Consider the following 21,700-nt stretch of genomic DNA (forward strand, 5'->3'; position numbering starts at 1 on the left):
AAAAATAGCGACTTAATTAGGTGACTGAAGCGTAGGCAGTTTTTATCTTAGATCCTGTCTCTATGTCAACATTGTTTTTCCTATCAACTATTTAAAAAAAGAAAAAGGCCTCATATAGCTCCTGGTTTCCCTGGGGCTCAAACAGTAAAGAATCTACCTGCATTGCAGGAGACCTGGGTTCAGTCCCTGGGTTGGGAAGATCCCCTGGAGAAGAGAATGGCAACCCATTCCAGTATTCTTGCCTGAAGAATCCCATGGATGGGGGAGCCTGGTGGGCTATAGTCTATGAGGTTGCAAAGAGTTGGACACAACTGAGCGACTAACACACACACATAGCTCCTGACATACAGATGCTCAATAGATGGTAGCTACCGCTAAAATAATTTCATTTTAAGAACCGCTTCTCTAGCAGCTTCCCTTCTAAAACCTTATGGGAGCCCTTAATGAACTCCCCTCTCTCTAATGGCATATCTGCTGATGATTCCTGTTTGCAGGGTTGTTTCAGTCCTGTGCCACTAAGCCAGCAGAGAACCATGATCAACATGGTTGCCAATGATGGAGCTGCAAAAGGCAGCAGGGCCTGACCCGGAGGCCCTCCACCTACTCCAGCCTCATCTACACAAGGGACATGAGAGGGAAAGCCTAAGTTACTGTGTGATATAAGACAGAGCCAATTTTCACATGGGAGCTCCACCCCTTGGGAAGTCACTTTGGAAAGAATAAAATCTCAGAGTCCAATCATCTTCTCCCATTTTACCAGAGAGGGCACAGCAAGTTCTAGTAATGCAGATCCACAGAAAAGCAGCCCGAGGAGGAACAGAGAGGCCTAGCATGGGTGGTAGAAGAGGGAGTGAAGAATATTGGTCAAGGCTTTGGGACCAACACAGAGGGGAGTGCTGCTTATTCTGTTCATCTTCTTGCCTTCAGTTCTACTGGAAATTTAGACTGGCTGTAACCACAAGGGCACTTTGTGACTGACTGGATTTTTACCTCACTTCTCAGGGAGAAGCCAGGGCATCTTATTCTCAAAAAATAACCTCATGCCTCATATTATGATCTGGAAGAGGATATACTGGGAGGGTCTGGTGGATCTGAGACATTCAGAGGTGAAATGTCTTGGATACATCTCAGGGACATCCTCAGATTCTCCTGACTTCACTGTCTTTCTTGAATTATTTTGGCTTCACCTGCAACTTGGCCCCTCAGCTGATCACGCTGTCTTGGCCATCACTTCCCCGTAGGCCTGCTGAGGCTGACCAAATGTTCATGGAGTGTCAGGTTCCTCCCATCACTTCCAGACTCAGGTACAGCACCACACTGAAGGGCCTTCCAAAAATCTCTCAAAGGATCCCAAATGATGCAACCCAAATATGTGTAGGGATTCACTCCGTGTGGGGCAACTGTTGATCAACGAGAAATAAGAATTGGGAGGGGACCTGGCAGATAAATTCCCTTTCCTTCCTCCCTTCAACTGACTGCTCCAGAGACAGTGTCTCCAAATAGCCTGCTTGGAGACTTCCACAGGGCTGGACCATTCACCTGCAGAGCAAGCTGCTGTGCCTTTTCTCAACACATCCTGGTCTGCTCAATTATCATCATCTTACATTGCTTTGCATTCTTGTTGCTTGGTAGCTCAGATGGTAAAGAACCTATCTGCAGTGCAGACCCAGGTTTGATCTCCTGGTCAGGAAAATCTCTTGGAGTAGGGCACAGCAACCTACTCCAGGATACTTGCCTGGAGAATTCCATGGACAGAGGAGCCTGGTGGGCTACAGTCTGTGGGGTCATAAAGAGTAAGATATTGATGAGCAACTAACACTTTAACTTGCTTTACTTCCCTTTTCCCTCACTCCTACTGCCCTAGGCTTATACATAAGGATAAAATGAGCAGCATATAATCCTTATCTTATGCTCTATTTTCTAGGGTACGTTGGTAGAGAGAATAGTGGCCCCTGAAAGATGCCTACATACTAATCCCAGGAACTTGTGACTATGTTACCTTATAAAGTAAAATAGACATTTTGAATATGATTAAATGAAGCATCTTCAGGAGAGGAAATTATTCTAGATTATCCAGTGAGCCCAATGGAGCCACAAGTGTCCCTATCAGAGAGAGAGACAGGAGAGTTAAAGTAAGGAGGTGATGTGGTTATGGAAGCAGAGATCAGAGTGATGTAGCCATGAGCCAAGGCATGCAGGTGCTTGTAGAGGCTGGAAGAGCAAAGGAACTGCCTCCCTTGAAGTCCACAGAGGTAACCCTAGTAACACCTTGTGCCCAGAAGAGTCCTTTCAGACTTCTGACTGCCAGAACTGTCAGAGAACTGATTTGTTTCATTTACAAGCTTGTGGTAATCGTTATAGCAGCCATAGGAAAGTAATGCAGGAACCTTGGCTAAACCCTCTGGTTTTCTGCAAAATCCTATTTTGCATGACTAAGGCTTGGTGTCACACTGTACTTTGCCTTTGAATTCCTTCTGTGAACATATCCTAATCTCTTCTCAGGTAGATACTTGCCCTGGGTGGACTTGGCACAGATTTAATTCTCTGGAAAGCAACTGTTTACCTATATGTTTTTATATCCATAAAGAACAAAAACAGGAAGGCCAGAAGGAGATATTAAATAACGGCAGCAGGTGACTTATTTCCTGCTTTCAGCTGTTATGGATTTTCCAATTATCTTTAACAAACAGGCATTTCTTTTTACAACAAAAACCATCCTTTTAAGTGATCAGATATGAGAGTCTAAGTATTTACATCATTCTCTGGTACTTGAGCAGTTAACCCAAAGAATAGACCACCATGAGCTAGAAGGATCTGGGAGGGTTTTTTGGAGGAGGGAAGAATCTGAGCAAGGCCTGGAAGGATGGATATTTGAGAGGCAGAGCAGTAAGGGGAAGAGGCATGATGTGAGCCAAGAAAAGAGTGAATCTTCCTAGGTTAATAAATAAACCCATTTGACTTCAGAGGAACGTCTTCAGAGACTATAACAACAACACAAAGAAAAAAATGATTTATCCGGCATATACTTTTTGCCTGATACTATACTAAGTGCTTTGGTAGATTATCAAATTTAATTCTCCCAACAGTCTCATGAGGAAGGTTCTATAAATATCCTAAATGTATAGACACAGAGTAGATGTCATTAACTCACCAGCAAGTGATAGAATTCAGATTCGAATCCCACAGTCACACCAGAGCTTAAGTTTAAGAGGTGGATTGGAGATGTAGGATGACTAAGAACTCTTAACGTCTTGAAATATCAAGTATATTTACTTCCTGCTGCTGCATGCTAGGAACTGAGTATTTGCATCTTCCCCAAAATTCATATGCTGAAGCCCTAACCCTGGATGTAATGGTATTGGGAGGTGGGGACTTTGGGAGATAATTATGTGATGAGAGGAGGAGCCCTGGTGAATGCCCTTACAAGATTAGAGGCCAGAGAGATGAACTCTCTCTCTATCGCATAATTCACAGCAAGATGAGAGCCATGTGTAAACCAGGAAGATGATCCTCACCAGGAGGACCTGACCACGCTGGCAACCTGATCTTAGACTTTCCACTTTCCAGAACTGTGAGAAATAATGTTCTGTGGTTTAAGCCACCTAGTCTATGGTATTTGGTTAAAGCAGCTTGAACGAACATATTGCATAACAAATTGCTAAAAACTTCGCAGATTGAAAGGGCACTGCTTATTATATCATAGTTGCGTAGGTCGGAGATCCTGGTAGGTTCACCTGGAGTTTCTGTTTAAAAGTCACAAGGCTGAACTCATGGCCTTGGCCAGATTGGGCTGTTATCCAGATGGTCCGGGGAAAAATCAGCATCCGCACTCCTTCAGCAGGTGGGATTCATTTCCTTGTGGTTGTGGGACTGAAGTTCTTACTTCCTTGCTGGTTATTGTTGAATCCTCCCCAGGCTTCTGATCTCTGAATTCTCTTCTGCTACTAGCTGAGAGAAAACTCTCTGCTTTTAACAGGCTTATATAATTAAACTGGGTCCACCTGGGTAATTTCCCTTTTGCTTTATGACATAATTATGGAAGTGTTAGCTCATCCTATTAACAGGTTCCATCCACACTCAAAGGAGAATGAATTATACAAGGTGAGTGTCACTGGCTCATTTTTAGAACTCTGCCTACCACCACTAGGCTAAGAATTGGGGCTTTTGTTTTGGTCAAAAAGAATTTTTGTTGAGGGATGCACTTTGCTGAGCAGTGGGGTTTAGAAAGATCATGGGGCATTAGTGTACAGGTGGGGCTGAGGTGAGGAAAGAGTAAAGACAAGGAGACCAAAAGAAGCAGAGATGGGATGATGATGGCCTAGACTGGGGTAGGCTTGGGGAAAGCTGAGAGAAGCCAGACAGGAAAGAAATGGAGAAGAGAGGCCTGATGATTCATTCTCTAGGACTTTGACCTTTCGGAACACTTCTGCATCCATTACTTCATCTGCTCCTCAGAGGCAGAGGGGCAGCTGCCACCTGTGTGGCAGAGACACCTGTCAAAAATTCTCTCCTTTTGACAAATGAAGAAACTGGCAAATCCCCGAATACCCTTGTACTTCAAAGGTCATCCTGTGGCTCTTTGGTCCTGGTCAGTTGTCTCAGCCCTCTTTCTCCTGGAGCTCAGGAGAAGGAAATTGCACAGGATGGATTTATGGCCTTATTGTCATGTGTCAACCCTGTTCCTGCCATCTACCCTGCTGGAGCCCATGGCAGTTCCTTCCTAAGTGAAACATCCATGGGGATCTGATGGACAGGCATGTGGCTGAGGGTAGGAGAAATTCCGTTTACAACCTGGAACCCCCAGCAATCTCAGCAAGGCTGTGAGGAGGAAGGGAGGGGAGAGAAAGGAAAGGTGAGCATATCGTCATTGTTCAGTTGGTCAGTTGTGTCCAACTCTTTGTGACCCCAAGGATTGCAGCATGCCAGGCTTCCCTGTCCATCACCATTTCCTGGAATTTGCTCAAACTCATGTCCATTGAGTCAGAGATGCCATCCAACCATCTTGTCTCTGTCACCCACTCATCCTCTTGCCTTCAATCTTTCCCAGAATCAGATGGCTAGGGTATTGGAGCTTCAGCATCAGTCCTTCCAATGAATATTAAGGGTTGATTTCCTTTAGAATTGACTGGTTTGATCTCCTTGCAGTCCGGGGGACTCTCAAGAGTCTTCTCCAACACCACAGTTCAAAAGCATCAATTCTTAGGCATAATGAGAATTTTCTCAGCCCTGTTAGGTACAGAGGAGATGGGGGAGAGAGAACGTTTTATTTTTTAAAGACATCACTTTGAAAAGGGAATGAAAGTGGGAATGAAAAGAGTAAAAGTGGGTGGAGAGTTGCCCAATGATATCTATGCTAGCCCATGACACCTATTGACTTTAGGGGATAAAAGACTATAGAAGAAACATGAGAAATTTTCTCAAATGGAACAAAAAGGGGGAAAAAAGTCACTCATAGGTGCACCAAGTAGAAATAACCCCTTTTAAGATTTTAGAGCCAAAGTTTTCAAGTTTGGTATGTGAATATGTGTGTCCTACATCAGGTACCTACTGTTCTAGAAATCTGCTTCTGTGATTGATCAATACTTATGACAGCTGACAGGGACAGGTCCCTGGGGCCAGTGGGAGTCGATGTCTGTCCACTCAGGTTCATGCAGGGGCTGTTCCCCCTCCCTTACCACATCCCTCCTGACCAGCAGACAGGAAGCAAGTAAGCCCTGTCTTCCTCTCGCTCCAGGAAAGCAGTCCACTTAGCCGGCCCCAGACTGCCTATTCTTCAGAAACAAATCACTCCAACAACAACAAAAATCACTCCATTAAGAAATTCAGCTCAGTAAACTCAGCCCTTAAATGCTTGCTTTTTCTCCAGCCTCCCTGAATAGGAGAAAAGCAGAAAGGAGAATTTTAACTGGCACATATTGATTGGCTTGGCTCACTGAAAGAAGGCACTTTTATCAGCTTTTCAAATTACAATTTATTCAATACTGAGAAAGTAACTCAATCTGAGAAAGAGCTCTGACACCCTTAGGAGTTGCTTTCTCACCACCTGAATTTTGTCATTATCACTGTTCACTCATCATCCTCTGGGACCCACTGGGCAAAGCACAGTTCTTGGCACCCAGGAAGCAATTGATAAAGGCCATTGAATTAATGAGACTATAACTGGCAGGGAAATTCAAATTCCAGGGACTTGGGAAATTTGATGTGGACTGAAATGAGATACGCTTGTGAAGTTTATCCCCTTTGACAAGTACTGGGAGGATCTCAAAGTTTAGAATCAGCTACCTTAGGTTCAAGTCCTTCCCCCTTTACCTCTGTGAATGTCATATCTCTGAGTGTTGGCTTTCTTGGGACAGATAGATATCTTTCCTGCATGCTTCTTGTGAGAATTCAGACAGATACTCCTCATCAAATGCATCTATCAGATCAGATCAGATCAGATCAGTTGCTCAGTTGTGTCCAACTCTTTGAGACCTCATGAATCGCAGCACGCCAGGCCTCCCTGTCCATCACCAACTCCCGGAGTTCACTGAGACTCACGTCCGTCGAGTCAGTGATGCCATCCAGCCATTTCATCCTCTGTCATCCCCTTCTCCTCTTGCCCCCAATCCCTCCCAGCATCAGAGTCTTTTCCAATGAGTCATCTCTTCACATGAGGTGGCCAAAGTACTGGAGTTTCAGCTTTAGCATCATTCCTTCCAAAGAAATCCCAGGGCTGATCTCCTTCAGAATGGACTGGTTGAATCTTCTTGCAGTCCAAGGGACTCTCAAGAGTCTTCTCCAGCACCACAGTTCAAAAGCATCAATTCTTCGGCACTCAGCCTTCTTCACAGTCCAACTCTCATATCCATACATGACCACTGGAAAAAACATAGCCTTGACTAGACGGACCTTTGTTGGCAAAGTAATGTCTCTGCTTTTGAATATGCTATCTAGGTTGGTCATAACTTTCCTTCCAAGGAGTAAGCGTCTTTTAATTTCATGGCTGCAGTCACCATCTGTAGTAGTGATTTTGGAGCCCAGAAAAATAAAGTCAACCACTGTTTCCACTGTTTCGCCATCTATTTCCCATGAAGTGATGGGACCGGATGCCATGATCTTCGTTTTCTGAATGTTGAGCTTTAAGCCAACTTTTTCACTCTCCTTTTTCACTTTCATCAAGAGGCTTTTGAGTTCCTCTTCACTTTCTGCAACAAGGGTGGTGTCATCTGCATATCTGAGGTGATTGATATTTCTCCCAGCAATCTTGATTCCAGCTTGTGTTTCTTCCAGCATTTCTCATGATGTACTCTGCATATAAGTTAAATAAACAGGGTGACAATACACAGCCTTAACGTACTCCTTTTCCTATTTGGAACCAGTCTGTTGTTCCATGTCCAGTTCTAACTGTTGCTTCCTGACCTGCATATAGGTTTCTCAAGAGGCAGGTCAGGTGGTCTGGTATTCCCATCTCTTTCAGAATTTTCCGCAGTATAGGACAGAACAAAGATGTCAAATGGTTCTGACATCTGCACCTTGCAGAGTGGTGCTTCTAGATCCTGTTTTAACTGGAGACTGGGGTTTGATTTTCCATGGAGGAGGCAACTCTATCATGTGTGTGCTGTGAGCTAAGTCGTGTCCGACTCTGTGTGACACTATGGACTGTAGCCTGCCAGGTTCCTCTGTCCATGGAATTCTCCAGGTAAGAATGCTGGAGTGGGTTGCAATGTCCTCCTCCAGGGGATTTTCCCAACCCAGGGATCAAACTCATGTCTCTCTTATGTCTCCTCCATTGGCAGGCGAGTTCTTTACCACTAGCACCACCAAGGGAAGCTGTCTCATGATCCCCTTAAAATAGTTGTTAAATTTTTAAAATAAGTGTTAATTCTCTTTGCGTCCCACTTCTTCCTTGCCTGCAATTCCATAAGCTGCCACTAGGGCTACAGCCAGGGGTCCACTCAAAGTTGCAGTGAAACACTGGATTGTTGACTTGCTGCTGCTGCTGCTGCTGCTAAGTCACTTCAGTCGTGTCCGATTCTGTGTGATCCCATAGATGGCAGCCCACCAGGCTCCCCCATCCCTGGGATTCTCCAGGCAAGAACACTGGAGTGGGTTGCCATTTCCTTCTCCAATGCATGAAAGTGAAAAGTGAAAGAGAAGTCACTCAGTCATGTCCAACTCTTCGGGACCCCATGGACTGCAGCCTACCAGGCTCCTCTGTCCATGGGATTTGCCAGGCAAGAGTATTGGAGTGGGTCTTGACTTGAGGAATGCATAATTTTTGTATATATTCCCTCTCCCATTTTTCTGTCCTCAAATGATCTTATTTACCCAAAATAGAAGAATCTGTTTGTACATTAGTTTCTCAATTATTTCATTGTCAAAGTTATGGGGTGCATCTTTGCTTGGGACTGTCAGTTGTAGTTGAGAAAAAGGATAAAGGAGAAAATCTTTGCAAGTTTCTGAATTCTTGCATTGGGGTCAGTTGATGACAGCTTAGGAGAGATTTACTACTAAGTATTCTGGGATGATTAATGAGGTTCCGGAAGATAAGTGGTTAACTCAGTTCAAACATTGAAATTAAGAACAAAGATCATAGTGGCATGAAAAAGAATTTTTTTAAAAATTTCATGGGATTTTCTTTCATTTTAATTTTCATCCATTCAATTAATTTTGTTTCATTCTATTTAATTTCTTTCATTTATTCATTCTTTTCATTGCATTTTTTTCTTTCAAACATTTATTGGGTATTACATTTTGTTCAGCACTATTCTATTTAGGCCCTGGAGATATACCATATGCTGCTTCTGCTGCTGCTGCTAAGTCGCTTCAGTCATGTCTGACCCTGTGCAACCCCATAGACAGCAGCCCACCAGGCTCCCCTGTCCCTGGGATTCTCCAGGCAAGAACATTGGAGCAGGTTGCCATTTCCTTCTCCAATGCATGAAAGTGAAAAGTGAAAGTGAAGTTGCTCAGTCGTGTCCGACTCTTAGCAACCCCATGGACTGCAGCCTACCAGGCTCCTCCGTCCATGGAATTTTCCAGGCAAGAGTACTGGAGTGGGGTGCCATTGCCTTCTCCGGATATACCATATACTTGGGAACAAAGCAAAGGAGTCTTTGTCTCATGGAGTTCCAGTGGGGGAGACAGACAATTGAACAACAAACAAATATAAAATAATGGCAGGTGGTAATAAATGTTTCAAAGAAAAATGAAGCAAAGTAAGAAGTTAGACCATCATGAAGGTAGTATTAGGACAAAATAACAGAGGACCAAGTCAGAACAAGCCTTTGAAGAGATATGGGGGTGAAGGAATGTTATTGGAAATAGAAAGTGAAAGGCCCTGCAGACAGGAGCACACTTTGTTGAGCACACTTTGATGCAAGGAGCTGGGAGGCCAGTGTGACCAGAGAACATGGAGCAAAGCAGGGGGTAGAGGGAGATAGAGCTGGAGATGTGGTAGGGCTCTGAGCACGCAGAACCTTAGAGGATGTGGAAGTGACTTGGGATTCTAGTCGAAGTTGGTTGGGAAATCATAAAAAGGTGTAAAAGGGCTGCATTTTATCCCCCCAAAATTAATATGTTGAAGTCCTAACTCTCAATACCTCAGAATGTGATTGGATTTGAAGACAGTGCCTTGATAGAGATGCCTAAGCTGAAGTGAGGGCATTAGGGTGGGCCCTAACCCAATATGAGTGGTTCTTGTAAGAAAAGGAAATTTGGATACATAGAGGGATGTCAGAGATGCACTTTTATGGACAAAAGACCACATGAAGACACAATGAGAAGGCAGCCATCCACAAACCCGGGAGAGAGACCAAAGAAAAATTACACCTACTAACATCTTGGTCTTAGACTTTCAGCCTCCAAAACAATGAGAATATAAACTTCTGTTGTTTAAACCATCCATTCTGTGGCATTTTATTATGGCAGCCCTTACAAACACAAAGGATATCAGCTTCCCTAGTGGCTCATTGGTAAAGAATTTGCCTGACAATATAGAAGACATGGGTTCTCTCCCTGATCTGGGAAGATCCCACATGTTGCAAAGTAACTAAGCCTGTGCACCACACAGCTCTGTGCTCTAGAGCCCGGGAGCCACAACAACTGAGCCCACGTGCTGCAGCTGCTGAAGCCCACGTGCCCTCGGGCTTGTGCTTCACAGTAGGGGAAACCACCGCAGTGAGAAGCCTGCCCACCACAACCAGAGCAGCCCCCACTTGCTGCAAGTAGAGAGAAGACCACACAGCAATGAAGACCAAGCACAACCCAAACTGAATATATAAAATTATATTAAAAAGTACAAAGGACATCAAAGTGTAGATTGCTACAATCTGACTTTAATTTTCAAATGATGTCATTCCAGCTGATATGAGAAGACCATAGTCGGGAAGTGTAGAGTCAAGGAGACTAGTCAAGAGGCTACTGCAGTGATGCGGGTAAAAGGAGTCGGCGGGTTGGACCATGTTAGTAGTAAAAGAAGTGAAGAGAAGTGACCAGAGTAAGGAAGGCTTTTCAGGCAGAGGCAACAGGATTTGTGGGCAAGAGGAATTAGGACTGCTGGCAAGGTCAGGCTTGTTCAGAATGTCCACCCATGCATTGGCTAAAAGTATTCACAGCCTGGCCCCCGCCAGGGTCTGGGTACTAAGACAAGCTCTTTTAAAAATAGAAAAACAAGAAAGGTCTTAAGACTTTGAAAAGAATAAAACGACCCCCTGAGACGTCAGAGCCAAACCAGTTTCAGAAGGAGCAAAAGGCAGAGAGACGCTACTGAAACAAAGGAAATCCTATAGGGCAAGTTATTTAAATTTTCTAAATCTCAGAAATTTTATCCACAAATGAGGATGGCAATATCTACTTCATGGGCCAGAGTGAGAATGAACTATTTATGTAAACCTCTCAACATAGATTTGGCTTACAGTAAATGGTCTGTGGTCTTCCCAGGTGGCGCTAATGTAAAGAACCCACATGCCAATGCAGGAGACATAAGAGATGCGAGTTCAATCCCTGGTCTTTGTGTCAGGAAGATCCCCTGGAGGAGGGCATGGCAACCTATTCCAATATTCTTGCCTGGAGAATCCCAAAGACAGAGGAGCTTGGTGGGCTGCAGTCCATGGGGTTGCAAAGAGTTGGACATGACTGAAGCAACTTAGCATGCTTATTTACAGTTCCTAAATATGATGTTAGACAAGGACCACAGCCTTGTCTAACTCAAAGAAACTAAGCCATGCCATGTGGGGCCACTCAAGACGGACGGGTCATGGTGGAGAGGTCTCACAGAATGTGGTCCACTGGAGAAGGCAATGGCAAACCACTTCAGTATTCTTGCCTTGAGAACCCCATGAACAGTATGAAAAGGCAAAATGATAGGATGCTGAAAGAGGAACTCCCCAGGTCGGTAGGTGCCCAATATGCTACTGGAGATCAGTGGAGAAAAAACTCCAGAAAGAATGAAGGGATGGAGCCAAAGCAAAAACAATACTCAGTTGTGGATGTGACTGGTGATAGAAGCAGGGTCCAATGCTGTAAAGAGCAATATTGCATAGGAACTTGGATGTCAGGTCCATGAATCAAGGCAAATTGGAAGTGGTCAAACAGGAGATGGCAAGAGTGAATGTCAACATTCTAGGAATCAGTGAACTAAGATGGACTGGAATGGGTGAATTTAACTCAGATGACCATTATATCTACTACTGTGGGCAGGAATCACTTAGAAGAAATGGAGTAGCCATTATGGTCAACAAAAGAGTCCAAAATGCAGTACTCGGATGCAATCTCAAAAATGACAGAATGATCTCTGCTCGTTTCCAAGGCAAACCATTCAATATCACGGTAATCCAAGCCTATGCCCCAACCAGTAATGCTGAAGAAGCTGAAGTTGAACTGTTCTATGAAGGCCTACAAGACCTTCTAGAACTAACACCCAAAAAAGATGTCCTTTTCATTATAGGGGACTGGAATGCAAAAGTAGGAAGTCAAGAAACACCTGGAGTAACAGGCAAATTTGGCCTTGGAGTATGGAATGAAGCAGGGAAAAGGCTAATAGAGTTTTGCCAAGAGAACACACTGGTCATAGCAAACACCCTCTTCCAACAACACAAGAGAAGACTCTACACAGGGACATCACCAGATGGTCAACACCAAAATCAGATTGATTATATTCTTTGCAGCCAAAGATGGAGAACCTCTATACAGTCAACAAAAACAAGACCAGGAGCTGACTGTGGCTCAGACCATGAACTCCTTATTGCCAAATTCAGACTTAAATTGAAGAAAGTAGGGAAAACCACTAGATCACTCAGGTATGACCTAAATCAAATCCCTTATGATTAAACAGTGGAAGTGAGAAATAGATTTAAGGGCCTAGATCTGATAGATAGAATGCCTGATGAACTATGGAATGAGATTTGTGACATTGTACAGGAGACAGGGATCAAGACCATTCCCAAGAAAGAGAAATGCAAAAAAGAAAATGGCTGTCTGAGGAGGCCTTACAAATAGCTGTGAAAAGAAGAGAAGCGAAAAGCAAAGGAGAAAAGGAAAGATATAAGCATCTGAATGCAGAGTTCCAAAGAATAGCAAGACGAGATAAGAAAGCCTTCCTCAGCTATCAATTCAAAGACATAGAGAAAAACAAAAGAATGGGAAATACTAGAGATCTCTTCAAGAAAATTAGAAATACCAAGGGAATATTTCAAGTAAAGACCGACTCGATAAAGGACAGAAATGGTATAGACCTAATAGAAGCGGAAGATATTAAGAAGACGTGGCAAGAATACACAGAAGAACTGTACAAAAAAGAGCTTCATGACCCAGATAATCACGATGGTGTGATCACTCAACTAGAGCCAGACATCCTGGAATGTGAAGTCAAGTGGGCTTTAGAAAGCATCACTACAAACAAAGCTAGTGGAAGTGATGGAATTCCAGTTGAGCTATTTCAAATCCTAGAAGATGATGCTGTGAAAGTGCTGCACTCAATATGCCAGCAAATTTGGAAAACTCAGCAGTGGCCACAGGACTGGAAAAGGTCAGTTTTCATTCCAATCCCAAAGAAAGGCAATGCCAAAGAATGTTTAAATTACCACACAATTGCACTCATCTCACATGCTAGTAAAGTAATGCTCAAAATTCTCCAAGCCAGGCTTCAGCAATATGTGAACCGTCAACTTCCAGATGTTCAAGCTGGTTTTAGAAAAGGCAGAGGAACCAGAGATCAAATTGCCAACATCTGCTGGATCATGGAAAAAGCAAGAGAGTTCCAGAAAAACATCTATTTCTGTTTTATTGACTATGCCAAAGCCTTTGACTGTGTGGATCACAATGAACTGTGGAAAATTCTGAAAGAGATGGGAATACCAGACCACCTGACTTGCCTCTTGAGAAACCTATATGCAGGTCAGGAAGCAACAGTTAGAACTGGACATGGAACAACAGACTGGTTCCAAATAGGAAAAGGAGTATGTCAAGGCTGTATATTGTCACCCTACTTATTTAACTTATATGCAGAGTACATCATGAGAAACTCTGGGCTGGAAGAAGCACAAGCTGGAATCAAGATTGCCAGGAGAAATATCAATCACCTCAGATATGCAGATGACACCACATTTATGGCAGAAAGTGAAGAGGAACTAAAAAGCCTCTTGATGAAAGTGAAAAAGGAGAGGGAAAAAGTGGGCTTAAAGCTCAACATTCAGAAAACGAAGATCAAGGCATTTGGTCCCATCATTTTATGGGAAATAGATGGGTAAACAGTGGAAACAGTGTCAGACTTTATTTTTTTGGGCTCCAAAATCACTGCAGATGGTGACTGCAGCCATAAAATTAAAAATGCTTACTCCTTGGAAGGAAAGTTATGACCAACCTAGATAGCATATTCAAAAGCAGAGACATTGCTTTGCCAACAAAGGTCCATCTAGTCAAGGTTGTGGTTTTTCCAGTGGTCATGTATGGATGTGAGAGTTGGACTGTGAAGAAAGTTGAGCTCCAAAGAATTAATGTTTTTGAACAGTGGTGTTGGAGGAGACTCTTAAGAGTCCCTTGGACTGCAAGGAGATCCAACCAGTCCATTCTAAAGGAGATCAGTCCTGGGTGTTCATTGGAAGGACTGATGCTTAAGCTGAAACTCCAATACTTTGGCCACCTTTTGTGAAGAGCTGACTCATTTGAAAAGACTCTGATGCTGGGAGGGATTGGGGGCAGGAGGAAAAGGGGACGATAAGAGGATGAGATGGCTGGATGGCATCACCAACTCGATGGACATGAGTTTGGGTAAACTGTGGGAGTTTGTGATGGACAGGGAGGCCTGGCGTGCTTCGATTCATGGGGTCGCAAAGAGTCGGACACGACTGATCGACTGAACAGGACTTAAATATGATGTACTGGTTAGCTCTTGCTGTGTAACAACTCCCTCCCCCAAACTCAATGGCTTAAAATATGAAGCGTGTATTGTTGCTCATGAATCTGTCAGTTTCTTGTTAAGGAGGCCAGGCAGGACTGAGAGAGATGAGCTCTGTTTTCAAGGAGCCTGTAAAGTAGGGAAACAGTGGAGATACACCATAAGTTCACAAATCTTTGCACAGGTTGTAGGAGCTTGTGATTGTGGACGAGGACGAGCTGGAGATCCTGACTGCTAGTTGGGCTGTGTCATTTGGGGCACGTTTCACCTCTCACTGTGCCTCAGTTTCCTCCTATATAAGGGGAGGAGTTGGATCAGACAATTCTTGAGGCTTTCCTCCAGATATGAACTCTCTTGAATACATGTAATATGCCTACCTACCTGTGTCTTAAACAGGGAGTTATCTGTCTTTTACAAATCCAGAGTTAAGCAGTCTGAACTGAGGTGGCAGCTGAATGACATCATACGATTAAGTTCTTTCAGTCTCTTTGCTCTGCTGCCCTTAGAAGGTAAGCTGGTTGTCTCATGGTGCCAAGGTGGTCACTGCACCTCCAAACATCACATCTTTGTTCTAAGCTGGCAAAGGGAAAAGGCAAAAAGAGAAAAAAATATTTATACCAGTGGAGTCTGTTCCTTTTTATAAGGGAAGTGAGTTCTTCCTCGGGAGCCTCCTGATGGTTTATACTTATGTCTTATTAGCCAGAACTGAGCTGGATGGTGACTAAGATTCTGAATGGGAATTGGATCAGGCAACTCATGGTGTTGGCTGCCAATACTTACTACAAATTCATATAGTGTGGAGAGGGCATTATTGGGTCAGCCACAAGGAGCTCTGGCCAGTCAGCTGGTATCATGGTAGCCTGCAGAAAGGTTGTTCTCCTGGTAACAGTTCTCACGTAATGGCATGGGACTAGAAATTCCAAAAGACAAGGACGTTGTTTGCTTGATCTCACTTAGAGCTTCAGGACCTGATCCAAGGCCTGGTACTTGGTAGCTGCCTGACAAACATTTGTGAATGAATGAATTGTCCATCAATGAGGATGGATTTCAGTGGGCTGGGGCACTCAGGGAATGAGGGATCAGGATAATTGGATTTTCTGGCAGCCTGAGGGTGAAGTAGAAAAGCTTATGATTTCAAATTAATTCCAGCAACACTAAGTGCCTTCTACATCCAAGGCTCCAAGGTAAAAAAAAAAAAAAAAAAAAAAAAAAGAAGAAGAATATCCCATGTGCTATGTATGTGTAACGGTCAGGATCTTGGCAGAAAAGATGGCAATGGCATGAGCAGGGTAGTTCAGGAGAGCATAATGAGAGGCCTCTTACAAAGGTGTGGGCCGGGGTATAGGAAGCCAGCTGTGGCTGGTGAACTCCCTTGGGGCTGGTGATGCCAGAGAGCTGTTACCGCCCTGCTGACAGAGGAAGGGGAGGAAGGGGAGGAAGTGGATTCCGAAAGAAGAAGAGAGAGATGGCTGTAGCTGGAGCAGTGGGCCTGGACTGTCTGGGAGGAGCTGCAGCCTGCCATAGGGGAACAGCTCCACTGTCTACGGCTGTAGACTGGGGCCCTGGCTCGGGGAGCTGGGGACACACACACCCTGCCTCTCTTTCCTTCCATCTACTGCTCACCTGTTGGTGTATCCCATCCCTGAACCCTCCTGGGGACCAGACTGGGGAGAGAAGGGTGGAGACAGGATAGGGGTGAGCTAGGTGGAGAAAATCCAGCACAATGTATTAATGTTACATTTGCATGATTACTCTTTGAGGTTCAATATTACTGTGTCCACTTCTAAACGGTAGAACAGAGGCTCAGAGTAGCTCAGTCTGTCTAAGTACACACAGCTCGTCAGTGACCAAGCCAGGACTAGAGCTCAGGTCCTGTGACTCTCATTCTAGTGTGTGTGACTGGTTCCACGCCGCCTCCCACTCCAGCCTGCTGAGGAGAAAGACTGCTCATTTTTGCCCTCTGGATTCTTCTTGGGAACAAAGGGAGCAGAGTGGGAAAGAACTGCCTTTCTGAACAGGAGAATAAATTCTGCCAAGTGTAGGATTGGAATTTGGATGCCAGGGAGGGGGTGTTCTAGTTAAGCCTCTCTAGAGCGGCAGGAGAACTGGGTCAGTGGCCAGCAGGGCTGAGATCTAAGAGGCCCCCACTAATGACTGGAGGCACAAGCCACTGAGCCTGTGTTATGTTCCAGGCACATAAGTGCTTCACACACATCCTAGAAAACCCTCAAATAGTAAAAATAAATTGTTATTCCCCCTTACTGGCCCCCAAACAAAAGCACAGTGTGTTTAAATTATCTCTTAACTGTAGAATCAAGACTGGCTGCAAAGGCCATGCTCATCCCTTTACTCCAGTGGTTGACCTTTGGAGGACTACAACCTGATTTTTGACCCACTTGCATCCCAAGATTTTTGTAAAAAAATAAAACCAGTATCTAATATCTTAAAATTGTGTAATTTCACATAAAACCCTGAATTTTTGACTTCTACTGAAATATTAGAAGGTTGGAAACCCTGGGTCCACATATAGCAACTTGACTGAAACTGAGGGCCAGCTGACTCCTTCAAATGAAGAATTTGTTCTCATTGCTGCCACAGTCCCCACCACTCCCTATTGGCCCAACACTGAGGCTGAGAATCAGTTGCCATTTCTCAACTGCCTATACCATTGATTCTCTTACATTCAGTCCACTTTACTTACTTATGTTGCCTGCCTGGCTCTGATAGGCATCTGGGCTTATGTCTCCAAAGTGCCCACTTCAGCAATGGTACAGATCACCTACTGGGGTGAGAGAAGCAAATATTGGACCTTCTGTTAATAAATATGATCTCATTCATTTTACCATTTATTTTCATGTTTTATAATGTAATTAATAGAACAGTAGTCATGGCTATACTTTATAAATAAATTATGCATATACATTGGGGGTATTTGCTCAAAATTCATTTTCCTGTTACGGCTCTGAGATACAAAAAGTTTGAACATCACTGCTCTTTTTTTAATAAACAATTATTTATTTTTGGCTGCACTGAGCCTTCGTTGTATCACACGGGCTCATTGGTTATGGAGCATGGGCCTCATTGCCCCATGGCATGTGGAATCTTCTTTGACCAGGGATCAAACCCATGTCTGTAGCACTGGCAGGCAAATTCCCAACCACTGGACCACCAGGTAAGTCCCAAAGAAGACCACCGCTCTTCATCACTACCTTTGTACTAGCTGTGCAACACTGTTAAAAGTCCTTTGACTTCCTAGTCCTAGATTATATTTTTCCACTGGAAAATGGAGATGTTGATACTGTCTACCTTGAAGAGTTGTTTCAAAATTGTAAGCCCCGAGCAACCAATAAAGTGCTGAGCAATAGAAGCAGAAAGCCGCCCTGGGAGCAGGCACTTGGCACAGCCAGCCTCGTGGTGGCTGCTCCTCCTATGTTAACGTCAACCTGGAAGAGGAACTGAGTTCCCTGTAGGGAGTCCAGTTGTAAAGCCTGGGCTGCAGGCTAACCTGGTCCAACCCCCTGCACAGCAACAAGGATTGATTTCCAAGTTTATTAGTGCTGTTGATGTGTTCCTGGGGCACACAGTGGCTCTGCTCTCATTAACGAGAAGCAGCTGCCCCATTTCTGTTCACCTTCCCCTCACCTCTAACCTACAGCTGGCATCCTGGGGAGAAATCCTCCCATTTCCTTCAACCCCACTGGCCTCCTTTGTCCTCGGGTTCATTTTGGCTTGGGGAGAGTCAAGATTTCAAAGGGGGACTCAGAAACACGGGGGAGGGTGTCATTGAAGCACTCAGCCTAATGTGGTCATGTCAAAGCTCCCTCACCCCAGAAGGAAAGAGGTGACCCTGAGATCACAGATTCTCAAGGGCAGCTCTGCCTTGTGTGAGCTCAGGGTTAGAGGGACCCTGAGAGCTGATTGCGTTTCTGGGACATGATGCTCCAGGAACTCACTTTCTGCTGTCCAATCACCAAGGACAGTTGCAGAAAGGAGGTATGGAGAGGCACGGTTAGTCAGAACCAGTGCCCACGAAGGAGTTGAGTGAGGATGACCAAATGTCATGCTTCGCCTGGGCTTGAAAGGTTCCCTGGGATGTGGCACTTTCAGTGCTAAAACTGGGACAGTTCAGGGCAAGCTGGAAAGATTGGATATCGCAGATGGAGCCGGAACTCAAATCCTCACCATCTGTCTCCAAAGGACACATGCCTCTGCAGGGCCCCGAGTGAGTGAGAGCCACTGGGGCGTGTGCGGCTTGGCTGGCAGTGAACACCTGGAGAAGGAAAAGAAATAGCCTCAAATGCATGGACCAGTTCTCTGTGTTGCTTTTTTGTTTTAGAGAAGGGTGGGAGAGAGGCGAGAGGGTGGCTCCATACCCAGTCTGTTGGCAACGTGAGATTCCAGTAGGAAGATGGCCTGAGTCTGTGCAGATCCTAAGAGCTATTGTTTATGAAGCATCTTTCCATTTAAATTTCAGTTGGGCCCTTGGGAGGTAGGTTTTCACAGATGAGGAAGCTAGAGCTTCGAGAGGCTCAGGAGTCTGCTCACTGCCCACTGTAGGCGCCTGCAAGCTGCTATAGTGAAATACCATAGAGTGGGAAGCTTATAACCAGCAGATGTTGGTTACAATTCTGGAGGCTGGACATCAGAGGTCAGGGTGCCAGCACGATGGGAGGAGGGCCCTCTTCTGGGTCTCAGGCATCTCATGATATTCTCACATGATGGAAGGGGCAAGGGAGATATGTGGGACCTCTTTCATATGAGTACTAACCCAAATCACAAGGGCTCTAGTCCCATGATCAAATCACTTCCTAAAGCCCCCACCTGCTACTGCTATCACCTTCAGGGGTTAGGATTTCAACATACACATTTTGCAGGGAGGACACAATCAGATCATAGCAGGACCGTCCCCCTTACCCCCGCCCCTGTAGAAAGTGCACTTGACCTCAAGTCTGCTTGCTTCCAGTGTCTGCACATTTACCATCAGGCAACACGATTTCTCCAGGAGGACTTTCTTAAGACAGCAAATCATTTTGGAAGATTATTGTGAGTCAGGAGCTGGCAGTGGTGGGAAGTAGGTGGTGGGGAGCTTTTGTTAAATCTTCCTGTGCCTTTTGAGTATTCTTGAGTTTCCACTATTGGTTGGCTGGAGTTAAGGCAGAAGAGAGTGAGCCAAACTTCAGTATCTTCTATTTCCTACTTATTAACACCTGGTCAGGAGAGAAGGTCAACACTGTTAAGTGTAACAAGGTCTTGGAGGTGTCTGTGGATTTCAATTAACCACCAGAAGCTCCCCCATTCCCAACAAACCCAGACAGTCTTCAGCTGAATTTTGCTCAGAAGGAGCAGGAGGTGGAGGCTGCCTGAGCCTTGTCTGAACATTTTGGAGACCAGCGAATGGTGTTAGCACACATGTGCATGCTCTGGGTTTAATTTTTTCAGTGTTACTGATTGTAAAAAAAGAAAGCTAGACTTTACAGCACTGCCTATGGGCAAGCACCAAAATTAGTGTTATTTAAAATGCAGTAGAGAAACCAATAGTTATTTAAATAGCTTTAAAAAGAAGAGATTTTTCCTAGGTCCTGAAAATATATGTTTAGGTGCAGCCTTCTCGTATCTGAGTAAAAGCCATTCATTTAGTCATTTCACAAACATTTACTGAATGTTTCCTATGAACCAGGACTTGTGCTCGGTGCTTTGAGGATATAAAGAAAGATGAAATTGACCAGGATCTTTCCTTGAAATTGACTAGGATTTTTCCTTCATCAAATCCCCAGGTCATTAAAGGAGATGAGACACAAAAAGTAATTTACTACTAAGTAGAAATGAGGAAAGGGAGAGCATTCCAAGTAGGGGGCAGTGTCCTGAGCAAAGATCCCAGAGGATGGAAAACAATATGGTAAAGAATTCACCTGCAATGCAGGAGACCCAGGTTCAATCCCTGGGTCAGAAAGATCCCCTGGAGAAGGGAATGGCAGCCCACTCTTGTATTCTTGCCTGGAAAATTGCATAAACAGAGGAGCCTGGTGGGCTACAGTCCATGGGGTTGCAAAGAGTGGGATATGACTGAGCGACTAACACTTTATTTCACTTTCACTTTCTTGGAAAGCCAGAAAACTGTTCTGGCTCACAGAGCACATGAGAAGAGATGAGAGAACACAGCAGGAAAGAAGTATCCCATGATGTCATCAAGAGTTAAATGTTGATAAATCAGAACCCAAAGAATGATACAAACTTGGGGAACTGCCAAGCAGGGGTCACAGAGGACAAGGTCAGAAGTTCAGCTGAGAGAGAGCTTGGTAGGGGCTGGAGGAGATGTAATCTGTTTTAAGGTCAGAACAGGAATTCAACCTAGAGGTGGGCTTTGAAGGATGGGAAAAATTTCTTTGGTGGGAGAGAAGGGCTAAGGTCATTTTGAGCAGAGAAATTTCCCTAAAAGGGTGGGGAGGAAGGACGGAGGGAGGCCTGGATTGGGGGAGTCCCTGGTTTGGCAAGCACAGAAAGGTGCTGCCGTAGCTTCCTTCCCTTCTGGATGAGTGGCAGACTGTGTGATGAAGGGCAGCCCAGGTTTTGGAGGCAGGCAGATCCAGGTTGGGTGCAACTCCAGCTCTGTCATTCCCTCATTTTAGGGCACCTCTGTGTATCTCCCTGGCTTTGGTTTTCTAATTTTCAGAAAGGCCTTAACCAGGTTTCCCTAGTGGGGCTGCTGTGAGAGTTAGAACCTTAAGTCATTTAAAGCATCTTAGGCACAAGGTCCTAACAAGTTTGTTCCAAGTTGCCTTGCCTTCTGCTTTGCCTTCCCAGGTTGGCTCCCTCCTCGGGAGCCCGGGTCACATCCAGGCACCTCTTTCCCTAAAACTATTAAAATAGCAAGTTATTTTACCATCAAAATTTTGCAAAGAATTGCAATTCAGGACATGCAATCTATGGTGAAACATAGGCATTTCTGGAGAACAAAGGAAGGGAGCCTGCTCTTATAGGAAAAAGCAGGGGACTAGGAGGGGCTGTTGTGAAGGAAAGTTCATTGGAAAAAAGTAAAAGTTCAGGAAAAGTAGAAGTTCAATGGTGCATTTCTCATTGGCTGGGTTGTTGGCTGAGCAAGAGGAAAGTCTTCCTCGGGGAAAGTCCAGTAGTTGCACTTCCGTTTGGGAGTGCAAGGTTATGCTTCTTCCTATGGGTCATGCAGTTGCCCTCGAGTAGCAGGGCATGAGAGCACCCCCTCTGGGCTCCTGACTCCATTTTTAAAACTTTGGCTGTGCTGCTTTGCTGCACGTGGGATCTTAGTTCCCCAACCAGAGATCGAACCCACACCCTCTGCAGCTAAAAAGT

The 21,700-nt window shown here is 44.7% G+C and overlaps 1 long non-coding RNA gene across 2 annotated transcripts; it reads right to left on the minus strand.

Annotated features, from left to right (window-relative positions):
* Positions 1-18,080: 18,080 nt before the first annotated feature.
* On the minus strand, positions 18,081-20,369 carry LOC123329592. 2 transcript variants are annotated; one of them, XR_006545145.2, is made up of 2 exons: positions 19,317-20,369; positions 18,081-18,644 (listed from the first exon to the last, which is right to left on the minus strand). It is a non-coding gene; the product is annotated as an uncharacterized LOC123329592 (long non-coding RNA). The 2 variants fall into 2 exon arrangements; XR_006545146.2 differs by lacking the exon at positions 19,317-20,369 and adding an exon at positions 18,748-19,263.
* Positions 20,370-21,700: the final 1,331 nt, after the last annotated feature.

Source organism: Bubalus bubalis, chromosome 16 (assembly GCF_019923935.1).
Source record: "Bubalus bubalis isolate 160015118507 breed Murrah chromosome 16, NDDB_SH_1, whole genome shotgun sequence".
NCBI lineage: Eukaryota > Metazoa > Chordata > Mammalia > Artiodactyla > Bovidae > Bubalus > Bubalus bubalis.